The sequence below is a fragment of the Chiloscyllium plagiosum genome, unplaced genomic scaffold, assembly GCF_037043375.1.
Source record: "Chiloscyllium plagiosum isolate Xiang-an unplaced genomic scaffold, Cpla_swu_hap1 HiC_scaffold_45, whole genome shotgun sequence".
NCBI classification, from domain to species: Eukaryota; Metazoa; Chordata; class Chondrichthyes; order Orectolobiformes; family Hemiscylliidae; genus Chiloscyllium; species Chiloscyllium plagiosum.
The window spans coordinates 69,142,137-69,153,961 of NW_028270183.1; the positions used below are offsets into that span (position 1 = coordinate 69,142,137).

The following is an 11,825-nucleotide window of genomic DNA, read 5'->3' on the forward strand; positions in this document are numbered from 1 at the left end:
TGGGATACAGGGAGATTTGGCTATCTGGATTCAGAATTGGCTGGCTGACAGAAGGCAGACAGTGGTTGTAGATGGAAATTATTCTGCCTGGAGGACAGTGTTGAGTGGGGTCCCGCAGAGCTCTGTTCTTGGGCCTCTGTACTTTTTATAAATGACTTGGATGAGGAGGTTTATGGCTGGGTTAGTAAATTTGCCGATGACACAAAGATTGGCAGTGTTGTCGATAATATAGAGGGCTACTCCAGGTTGCAGCGTGACATGCACAGGATGCAGAGAAATGGCAGATGGAGTTCAACCTGGATAAATGCGAACTTGAATGCTGAATATAGGATGAAAGACAGGATTCTTGGCAGTGTGGAGGAACAGAGGGATCTAGGTGTGCAAGTACATAAATTCCTCAAAGTTGCCAACCATGTGGATAGGGTTGTTAACAAAGCAAATGGTTTTTTGGCTTTCATTAACAGGGGGATAGAGTTTAAGAACCGTGAGGTTTTTCTACAGCTCTACAAGTCCCAGGTGAGACCACACTTGGAATTTTGTGTCCAGTCCTTGTCTCAATACTATAGGAAATCGTACCGAGGCTTTGGAGAGGGTGCAAACAAGGTTTACTAGCATACTTCCTGGACTGGAGGGCTTCCTGTATGAAGAAAGTTTGAATAAGCTCGGACTTTTCTCTCTGGCGAGAAGGAGGAAGAGCGGAGACCTGATAGAGGTGTACAAAATAATGACAGGAATAGATATAGTCAATAGCCAGAGACTTTTCTCCAGGGCAGGATTGACATGTATGAGAAGTCATACTATGATGATATTAGGAGGAAGGTATAAAGGACGCGTCCGAGGTAGGTTTTTTACACAGAGTTGTGAATGCATGGAATGCATTACCAGCGGTGGTGGTGGAAGCGAAGTCTTTGGGGACATTTATGCAACTGCAAGACATGCACATGGATAGCAGTGAGTAGAAGGGTGCGTAGGTTAAGTTACTATGTTTTACATTACGATTAAATCTCGGTACAACATCGTGGACGTAAGGGCCTGTTCTGTGCTGTACTTGTCTATGTTGTATGATTAGGGATAGTCGGCATGGCTTTGTGCTTGGGAAATCATGTGTCACGTCCTTGATTGAGCTGTTTTTGAAGAAGTAACAAAGAGGATTGATGAGGACAGAGCGGTAGATGTGATCTGTGTGGACTTCAGTAAGGCGTTCGACAAGGTTCCCCATGGGAGACTGATTAGCAAGGTTACATCTCTCAGAATACAGGGAGAACTAGCCATTTAGATACAGAGCTGGCTCAAAGTTAGAAGACAGAGGGTGGTGGTGGAAGATTGTTTTTTGGACTGGAGGCCTGTGACCAGTGGAGTGCCACAAGGATCTGTGCTGTGACCTCTGCTTTTTGTCATTTCTATAAATAATTTGGATGTGAACATAGGAGGTATAGTTAGTAAGTTGGTAGATGAAACCAAAATTGAAGGTGTCGGGGACAATGGAGAATGTTACCTCGGATTATAATGGGATCTTGATCAGATGGGCAAATGGGCTGAGGAGTGGCAGATCGAGTTTAATTTAGATAAATGTAAGGTGCTGCATTTTCGAAAAGCAAAGCTTAGCAGGACTGATACACATAATGGCCAGGTCCTGGGGAGTGTTGCTGAACAAAGAGACTTTGCAGTGCAGATTCATAATTTCTCGAAAGTAGAGGCGCTGGTAGATAGTGCACTTGAAGAAGTGTTTAGATGGTCACACCAAGCACTACTGATGCTGCCTGAACTGAACACAATGACCAGTACGGATAAGATGGGGCATTGCTGGAAGTCAGAGTCTATTCAATGTGGTCATGGGGAGGTGCAGCAGGTCAGGCAGTATCAGAGGAGCAGGAAAGTTGATGTGTTGGATCAGGACACTTTGTCAGTCCTGATGAATGGTCCTGACCCAGAACGTCAGCTTTCCAGCCCCACCGTATTCATGCTGGTCATCAAGCACCTACTTATTCTCGTCCCACATTCTGGCACTCAGTGTGTAACCGATATTGTAGTGCTTGTGTGATCATCTAAACACTTCTTCAAGGCTGCAATGTTTCCTGCATCTGTCACCATTTCAGATGCTGCACAACCTGCTGAGGATCCCCAGCATTATTTGTTTTTATAGCAGATTTCCACCATTTTGCTTCAGTACAACTCGTCCATGTCGACCAGATATCCTAGACTGATCCAGCTCCATTTGGGAGAGTTGGCCTATATCACTCTGAATACTTTCTGTTCATGTGCCCCTCCAGACGCCTTTTAAATTTAATTTGACCTGCGTTCATCATTCCTATAGCATCTCATTCCATACGCTCACCAACCTCTGAGTGAACCGGTTGGCCCTCAGGTCCATTTGAAACTTTTTCCCTCTCACCTAAAACCCAATGCCCTGTAGTTTTGAACTCACCGACACTGGGTGGAAACAAAGACGTTGGCTAATCACCCTGTCTGTGCTTCTCCGTAAGGTAACCCCTCAGTCTTTGACGCTCTAGGGAAAAAAACCCAGGTTATTCAGCCTTTCCTTTAACTCCACAGTCCCATCAATAGCCTTGCAGATATTTTCTGAAACACTCCTCAAGTTTTGTAAAACAGAGTCATAGAGATTTACAGAATGGAAACAGACCATCTGTCCTATTCGTCCATGCCAACCAGCTCATTTATACATGTACCAAACAAGTTGTTCCCAGGGTTCCCTTGAAGTCTTTCCCCTCTCACGTTAAACCTATGCCCTCTGCTTTTGGACTCCACTATCCTGGGAATAAAGAAACTGACTAGTCACCTTGTTGTTGCTCCTCACAACTTTATAAAGTTGTATTATGCCATCCCACAGCATCTCCTGCTCCAGGGAAAATAGCCCCTCCCTCTGGTTCAAATGTTCCAATACTGGCAACAGCCTTGTAAATTCTTGCTGAACTTGTTCAGGTTTCCCAATATCTTTCCTGCAGCAGGGAGACCAGAATTGAAAGCAGTCTGGGGATTCCAAATGTGGCCGAGCTAATATTCTGTACAACTGAACCATGATCTCCCAACTCCGAAACTCAATGCACTGCCCAATAACAGCTAGCATGTCAAACACAACCTTCACCGACCTATCTACCTTCAACCCCACTTTCAAGGAATTATCAACCCACACTGCACAGTGTATTTGTTCGTGCACACTTCCCAGGAACTTGTCATTATGAGGTTGAGTCCTATTGTGGTAACATTTTTCCAAAATCAGGGAGAATAGAATTGAATGTAGTATTCTAAAACTGGCCTCACCAATGCCCAGTACAGCCACAACTGTAGCTAACTCCTATACTCAGTGACCAAATCCCTACTGTGTGGAAGTAGGCCATTCGGCCCATTAGACTATGCCAACCATCTGAACTTGTGTATTTCCCTTATCCATGCCCCTCATGATTTTATGAACCTCTACAAGGTCACCCATCAGCCTCTGACGCTCCAGGGAACACAGCCTATTCAACTTCTCCCGGTAGCTCAAATCCTCCAGTGCTGCCAATATCCTTGAAATTCTTTTCTGACCCCTTTCAAGTTTCACAATATTGTTTTGATGGGAAGGAAACCAGAATTGTATGGATTATTCCAACAGTGGCCTAAGCAATGTACCGTGCAGCCGCAATATGCTCTTCTAACACTTGTACTCAATGCTCTGACCAAGAAGGGAAATCATACCAAACGCCACGTTCAACATTCTATCTACCTGCGACTCCACTTTCAAGAAACGATGAATCTGCACTACAAGGTGTCTTTGTTCAGCAATGCTCCCGAGGACCTTATCATTAAGTGTATAAGTCCCAACTGCCGCACCTCACATTTTTCTAAATTAAAATCCATCTGCCACTCCTCAGCCCATTCGCCCATCTGATCAAGTTCCCATTGTACTCTGAGGTAATCTTTTTCATTGTCCACTACACCTCCAATGTTGGCGTGATCTGCAAACGTACTAACCATACCTCCTATGTTCGCATCCCAGTCATTTATATAAATGATGAAAAGTAGTGGATCAAGCAGCTATCGTTGTAACGCTCCACTGGTCACAGGCCTCAAATCTGCAAAGCAGCTCTCCACCACTCTGTCTTCTACCTTTGAGTCAGTTCTGTATCCAAATGGCTGGTTTCCTCTGTATTTCATGACATCTAACCTTGCTAACCAGTCTCCCATGAAGAGCCTTGCGGAACACTTTACTGAAGTCCACGTAGATCATGTCCACCGCTCTGCCCTCATCAATCCTTTGTTACTTCTTCAAAAGGCATTCTTCCCTTTGAAAAACCTAACAGTTGCAGCACCAGAATAATCGGCCATGTCTGTGCGGATCATGATGCCATTCCAAACTAATTCCATCTGCCTGTACATGATCCATATCCCTGCCAACCCTTGTCTGCTTATGTGTCTGTCCAAATGCCTCAAAAACGTTATGATTGTTTCTGCTTTTACCATCTCCCAGGAGAGTACATTCTAGTCAACTACCACCTTCTGCTCTAGAAACTTGCTTGACATATCTCCCTTTAAACTTGCACAGATATTGTTGGAAATGCCCAGCAGGTCATGCAGCATCTGTGAAGAAAAGTCAGTTAATGTTTCGGGACCGGTCACCCTTCCTCAGAAACGTTCACTCTAATTTCTCTTCACAGATGCTGCTGGACCTGCTGAGCTGTTTCAGAAATTTCTGTTTCTCTTTCTGGTTTACAGCATCTGCAGTTGTTTTGGTTTTCATTCCCATTAAACTGCCCCCTCTCTTCTTAAATGTGTGGCTCTAGAATTTGTCACTTCCACCTTGGAAAAAAGATTCACATTATTTACTCTGTGCCCCCCGGGTTACCCTGCAGCTACTGACTTGCCAAAGACAAAAATCCAAGTTTTTCCAACCTCTCCCAATCCAGACAACATCCTGGTAAACCTGTTTGCACCCTCTCCAAAGCCTCCATATCTCCTTGAAGTCTTTCCCCTCTCATGTTAATCCTATGCTCTTTACTCTTAGACTCCCCTACCCTGGGGAAAAAATAAACCATGACTAGTCACCCTATCGTTGCTCCTCATAATTTTATAAAGTTCTATAATGCCACCTCAAGCGTCCAGTGCTCCAGAGAAAATAGCCTCAGCCTATTCAGTCTCTCCCTATGGTTCAAATGTTCCAATACTGGCAACACCCTTGGAAATCTTTTCTGAACTCTTTCAAGTTTCCCAGCATCCATCCTATAGCAGGGAGACTGGAATTGAAAGCAGTATGGAAATTCCAAAAGTGGCCGAGCCAATAAACTGTACAACTGAAACATGATCTCCCAACTCCTATCCTCAATGCACTGCCCAATAATAGCTAGCATACCGCACACCACCTTCACTGACCTGTCTCCCTTCAACCCCACTTTCCAGGAACTATCAACCCACACTGCATGGTCTGTTTGTTCGTGCACACTTCCCAGGAACTTGTCATTGAGGTTGAGTCCTATTGTGGTAACATCTTTCTGAAATCAGGTAGACTAGAATTGAATGTAGTATTCTAAAATTGTCCTCACCAATGCCCTATACAGCCACAACGTGACCTCCTAACTCCTATACTCAGTGATAGAATCCCTACAGTGTGAAAACAGGCCATTCGGCCCATGAGACCATACCAATCAACGGAATAGCATCCCACCCTACCCATGTAACCTCTCATTTCCCACAGCGAATCCACCTTACCTGCAAGTCTTTGGATTGAGGGAGGAAACCAGAGCACCCAGAGGAAGCCCACGAAGACACACACAGGGAGAATGTGCAAACACCACACAGACAGTGGAATTGAACCCAGTCCATTTATTAATCAGTGTCCTGACCAATAATGGTCACTATCCCAAATGATCTCCCTGAAGCTCTACTTTGCAGGAGCTATGCATTTGTTCTGAGCCCTTCAGAGGGATTGAAGGGGATGGAGAGAAAATAGCAACAGGGTGGAATTTTGAACTGGAAAAATTCTCTCCATCTTCCGCCTCTGTCTGTCTCCCCTGTCTGTTTGTTCCCCCCTGTCTCCCCCTCTCTGTCTATCCCTCATGTGTCTGTCTGCAGCCCCACGCCTGTCCCCGTCGCTTCCTCTATCCCCACTGTCTGTTCCCCATCTCTCTCTTCCCCCTTCTCTGTTCCCACCCGTCTCTGTGCCACCCCTCTCTATCCCGCCAGCCTCTCTGTCTCCCCACCCTCTGCCACCCCATCCCTGCCTACCCTCGTCTCTCTATTCCCTAGGTCTGTACTCCCCCACCACAAGGAAAAAACCTTGTCTGTTTAACCTATCCATGCCCGGCCTGATTTTATAAATCTCTATAAGGTCACTCCTCAGCCTCCCACACTCCAGGTAAAACAGCATATCCAACCCTGGCAATGTCCTTGTCATTCTTTTCTGACCTCTTTCAAGTTTGAGAACATCCTTCTGATCGGAAGGAGACCAGAATTGCATGGAATATTCCAAAAGTTGCCTAATCAATGTCCTGTACAGCCACAATATGACCTCCCAACACCTCTATTAAACACTCTGACCAATAAAGGCAAGCAGACCAACTGCCGCCTTCACTATCCTATCTACCTGCGACTTTACTTTCAAGGAACTATGAACCTGCACTCCAAATTCTCTTTGTTTAGCAGCACTCCCCACGAATTTACTATTAACTGTATACGTCCTGCTAAGGTTTGCTTTTCCAAAATGCAGCACCTCACATTTTTCTAAACTGAACTCCTCGGCCCATTTGCTCATGTGATCCAGATGCCTTGTACTCTGAGGTAATCTTTCTCACTGTCCACTCCAACTCCAATTTTGGTGTCATCTGCAAACTTACTAACAATACCTCTTATGTTCACATCCAAGTCAATGATATAAATGATGAAACATATTCGATCCAGCACCAATCCTTGTGACACTCCACTGGTCACAGGCCTCCAGCCTGAAAAGCACCCCTCAACCATCACCCTCTGTCTTCGACCTTTGAACCAGTTCTGTATCCAAATGACTAGTTCTCCCTGTATTCCCTGAGATCTAACCTTGCTAACCAGTCTCCCATGGGGAACCTTGTCAAACGCCTAACTGAAGGCCATGCAGATCATGACCACTGCTCTGCCCTCATCAATACCTTTTGTTACTTCTTCAAAAAAACTGACTCAAGTTCATGAGATGTGATGTCTCACACACAAAGCTGTTAATAATATTCAGGATTTAACTCAGTAACTCTGCGTCGCCCAGTTATAGATGTTAATATTCTGGATAAAGTTCACGTACACCAGCTTTGTGTTAGTGACTGTTTATTGAGTCTTGTTAATATCGCCAACACAGGGGAGTTCCATTTGAAAGGCAGTCCCTATATGTCTAACCCCCTCCCACCTGCTCTGTCTCCTCCTCCCCACCGTAGACAGTAAGTGGGAGGAGCTCATGGCGTTTCCATGCGAGTGAGATTGAGAACATCATCCCTTCTTTCCACTACCCCACCAAGAAATGGTGGTAGTGCCCTTTCCTCTGACCAGGATGATCGGGTTCAGAGTTGAGTAACACCATCTTTGAAGAGGCTGATTGGAAAACATGCCCAAGCTACCAGTCCATACTGTCTCCCAGCTGTCCCTGCATGAGCCTCGAACCAGAACCTTCCTGTAGTTTCTCTCCTGTCAGACTCTCCCATTGCTCAGCTTGTCCAGGATCCCCTCCTACTGCTGCACTGCTCCTGTCCCTCACTGACCTGTCCATCCCCTAGGGTCCTCCACGTTCATTCATTGTTTACCATCCCATTATCCCAGTCTTCCAGCCCCGCCCGTTCCACCCTATTGGGCAGCAGCTTCTGTCAATCACCCAGGCTCCTGTGTGATCTGGAGCATGTGGTGCAGGAGGGGAGACCAGTGAACGGGACGCAGTGCTGGCCAATTGTTGGCGTATGTGCAGGGTGGGTCAGTGCCAGGGAGGCTGTGGGTGTGTGGGGTTAATCTGTAATTGGCAGCTTCCTCCCTCTGAAAGCAGGACCTAGGGGAATGGCCCCTCCCCTGGTATCCTGACGAGTGGTCAAAGTATCAATGGGGAAGCATTTTGCAGAAACTTATTAGAACTCTTGTGAAGATTCAGGAATGTTATGGAGAGGGACAGGAGTGGGCCTGTAATTAGAATTCTAATCTGTTTCATTTTAGTTCAACCAGATATGATTTGGGCAGTGTGTACAGGATGGTTCTCATCAGAGGGCAGAGTCGGGGAAATAAATAAGAGGTTCCAGATTGGAGAAAAAAAAACAATGTGTGTCTGATCAGGAAGGAAAGCTTGGGAGGTGGGGAGAGGATTCATCAACATCCCGGAGGCTCCGAGTCACACTCATTGATTTTATTACATTTCCTACAGTATGGAAACAGGCCCTTCGGCCCAACCAGTCTACACCGACCCTCCGAAGAGCAACCCACCCAGACTCATTTCCCTCTGACTAAAGCACCTAACACTATGGGTAATTTAACATGGCCAATTCACCTGACCTGCACTGTCAGTCTTTGGACTGTGGGAGGAAACTGGAGCACCCGGAGGAAACCCACGCAGACACGGAGAGAATGAGCCCGAGGCTAGAATCGAATCTGGGACCCGAGTGCTGTGAGGCAGCAGTGCTAACTACTGTGCCAACGTGCCGCCCCTTTTTTTGGTTCTTAGTCTGCAGACAGGAGCGAGGAAACTGAATTCAAAGAGAGGAGAGAGTGTTAGAACTGGGTGTGGAGGGAAGAAGTGAGGAGATTGGTTTGGATTTCAGTTCACAGAAGAGAGAAATTGTGAGACTGAGATTTAAAACTTTGGGGGAAACAAAGAAACTACAATTTAATACTATAATTGTCTTATGAATTTCCATCCCGTGTTAACAGTGGTGACCTGTTTTCTCTATTGTAGGGTTCTGAAAGGGCGGATTTGTGGATGAGAAATTCAAATTGAACTTCCTGTTCAGTTTTGATGGTTACTTGATCCGTGCCGATCTGAATATCATTGGCCTTTTCAAGTGGAAGGAAAGGTGTGTATTCTGTCCGTGGGCGAATATTTCAAATCTCAGTGTGTCTGGAAAAAGTACTGAGACGCAGCCAAGTCCATGTTAGCGTGGTGACTGTGGAGAGAGAGTTCATTTGTTTTTAAAAGTCTGAAAAAAACATGGCACATTTCCCAGGAACAATTAAGCTACAGATGTGTTTTGTATGAGGACAAGTTTTAAATTAATCATGCAACCAGAAAGGGACAAGGATACCTGTAGCATGGAAAATACTATGAAAACGGGATTGTTGTAAAGGAGTAAATTATCGATCATGGTTTGTAATCCATTGGCGTTGTCACGTCAGTTCCAATGCCGTGGGGAAACACTGGAAATGTGATGAATGTAATGTAGGTTTCAGTTATTAAACTGTAAAAAGTGCAGAAGAAATTTACAAGGATGATCCCAAGGCTCAGGGGTCTGAGTTATAGGGAGAGGTTGGACAAGCGAAGATTTGTTTTTGTTTAGAGCAGAGGAAACAGATTCAACATCTATATCTCTTCAGTAAATTTGCTCATTGTCCTGGCATCCACCGCATTTTGAATAAGGGATTCCCCAGATTCACAGCACTTTGAGATAAGTACATTCTTCTTCGTGAGAATGGAATAGAATCCCTATAGTGCAGAAACAGGGTAATCGTCCATGGAGTCCACACCGACCCTATAATGAGCATCCCATTCAGACTCACCCATTTCCTGTATTTCCCGTGGTTAATGGCTTAACCTGCACAGGCATGGACACTGTGTGGGAATTTAGAATAGCCAATCCACTTAACCTGCACATCTTTGGACTGTGGGATGAAACTGGAGCACCCAGAGGAAACCCGCACAGACACGGGGAGAACGTGTAAACTCCACACAGTCACCTAAGGCTGAATCAAATCCAGGTCCCTGATGTTGTGAGTCAGCAATGCTAACCATTGAGCCACCTCTGCTTAAAGTCTGCTCCTCCTATTAACCACCCCACGCCCCAGTTGGCTGAACCTATATTCCTTACATCAGAAAATCGGGTTGTGGAAGCAGATGTCTCAGTAATACCCAGTGACAGTCCATATATTCTGTGTGTCTGAATGGGGATCGATACACAACACCCTCCAGTCCACACTTTTCATTGACTTTCCAGAGACGGGGCTCTAGTGGCTTCATGGGGACTACAACTCCCACAAGCCCTGAGGCAGGGACCACACGTGTGTGGGGAAACCTGGCACTGTACATGTACAGAATGTGGGCGGGATTTGTAGCATGTGCTTTGAGTAAATATACTTTGCGGAAAGTATTTCACACTGTGATTGGCTGGAGGAGGAATGTATCTACTCATAGTATTGATCTGTTGGGGGAGGGCGTCAAAGTGTCACTACACCCATGTAGGACCACTCTCCATCCCCAATTCATTGTAATGGTGGGAATCAACTAATAGGAAACAAAGAAGGATGTGACCCATTCTCCCAGACTGAAGGTTCCTCTTCTGTCCAGGATCTGCCACCTCCCTGTCTGTTTCCTTTTGTTTCATTCTGCTGTTACATTATTAACTTGCAGCAACTGAAGGGAAAGGAAGTGAACCCAGAAAGGGTGCAGAGTCTAACCAGGCATGGGAAGTGGTGGCATGGATCTGTTTTTCAGCAACTCCATGAGAATGGGGAAGGTGTACATTAGGGGCAGCAGAGTCAGAATGGTGGTAGAGAGTAAGTGGACTGGAGGGTTACAGCTTTGGGGGAAGAAAGGGGAAGAAGATATTCCAGAGAAACTAGAATTGTCTATTCTGAATTTCTAACCTGTACATATTCCTTTATACAGGGTGCTAGATGGTGAAGATTTGCAGACTGAAATCTCAAAATCATGTGCAGATTGTGGTTAAGTTAACCAGCATTTGAAGAACCAAAGATAGAGGATCTCGTGGCCAAAATCCTGCAACACTCTCCCTCACAGCATTGTCGGTCTATCTGCGCCAAACGGACTGTGAATGGTACAAGACAGCAGCACACTACCATCTTCTCAAGGGTAACTAGAGATGGGGAATAAATGCTGGCTGAGCTAGTGATACCCATATCCTATTTCTATCTCTAGTTTCCAAAATGCAGTTGATGTTACTGCAGGATGATGAGGGATGCTGAGTGCACCCTCCAGTAGGCAGCACCATCACATTACCCCTGCCTGCACCCACACAGTAACACAGCAACATCACTGGTACAAAAGTCAGTAAAGCTGAAGGAGGACGTAGATATAGTTCTTCGAGGTAAGTCATGAAAGGGGATTGGAACACAGCAGGAACAGGAGACTGAGCTGAATGGTCTCCTCCTGCTGCTATCTCCCAGGTATGTATATAGTCATGGAGTCCGGGTAGGAAGAAGTAGGCAGGGCAGGGAATCTCTAGGAGATTGCACCTCCACATCAGTTTTCAGTGAGGGATGGTTTGATGGATTTTATTTAACATTTATCTTTAACTCAAGGTCTGTAAATTTTGGTTTTAAAATGTTGTAAACATTTTTTGCACAGCAAATAAAATTAAAGAAAATAAATTAAATTGTCTGAATATAAGTTTTAAAACTTTCAACGTCTGTAAAACAAAATCCTGTCTATTCCCAGACACCATCACTTTCCAGTTACTCAAACTCCGGGAAAATATTCCCTCCCTGTCTGAACCTTTGGTTTGATTTAACTGCTTTTCAGTTCTCGCTCTGTGAGCTGTGAAGTGTACTTTCTCCCCATTTCTCCGACCCAGAAATGTTATCACAGTAACTTTCCCACCATCAAAATCATCATTACGCCATTTTGCTTTTGGTTAACATATAATCACCAGCGGTGCAAAAGTGAG

The 11,825-nt window shown here is 45.3% G+C and overlaps 1 long non-coding RNA gene across 1 annotated transcript in view; it reads left to right on the plus strand.

The window, feature by feature from the left end:
- LOC148136736 (uncharacterized) overlaps positions 1-10,894 on the plus strand; it is a 480,264-nt gene extending 469,370 nt beyond the window's left edge. Inside the window, exon 3 of the long non-coding RNA XR_015754404.1 lies at positions 10,808-10,894. This is a non-coding gene — a long non-coding RNA (uncharacterized LOC148136736). The remainder of the gene's footprint in view (positions 1-10,807) is intronic.
- Positions 10,895-11,825: the final 931 nt, after the last annotated feature.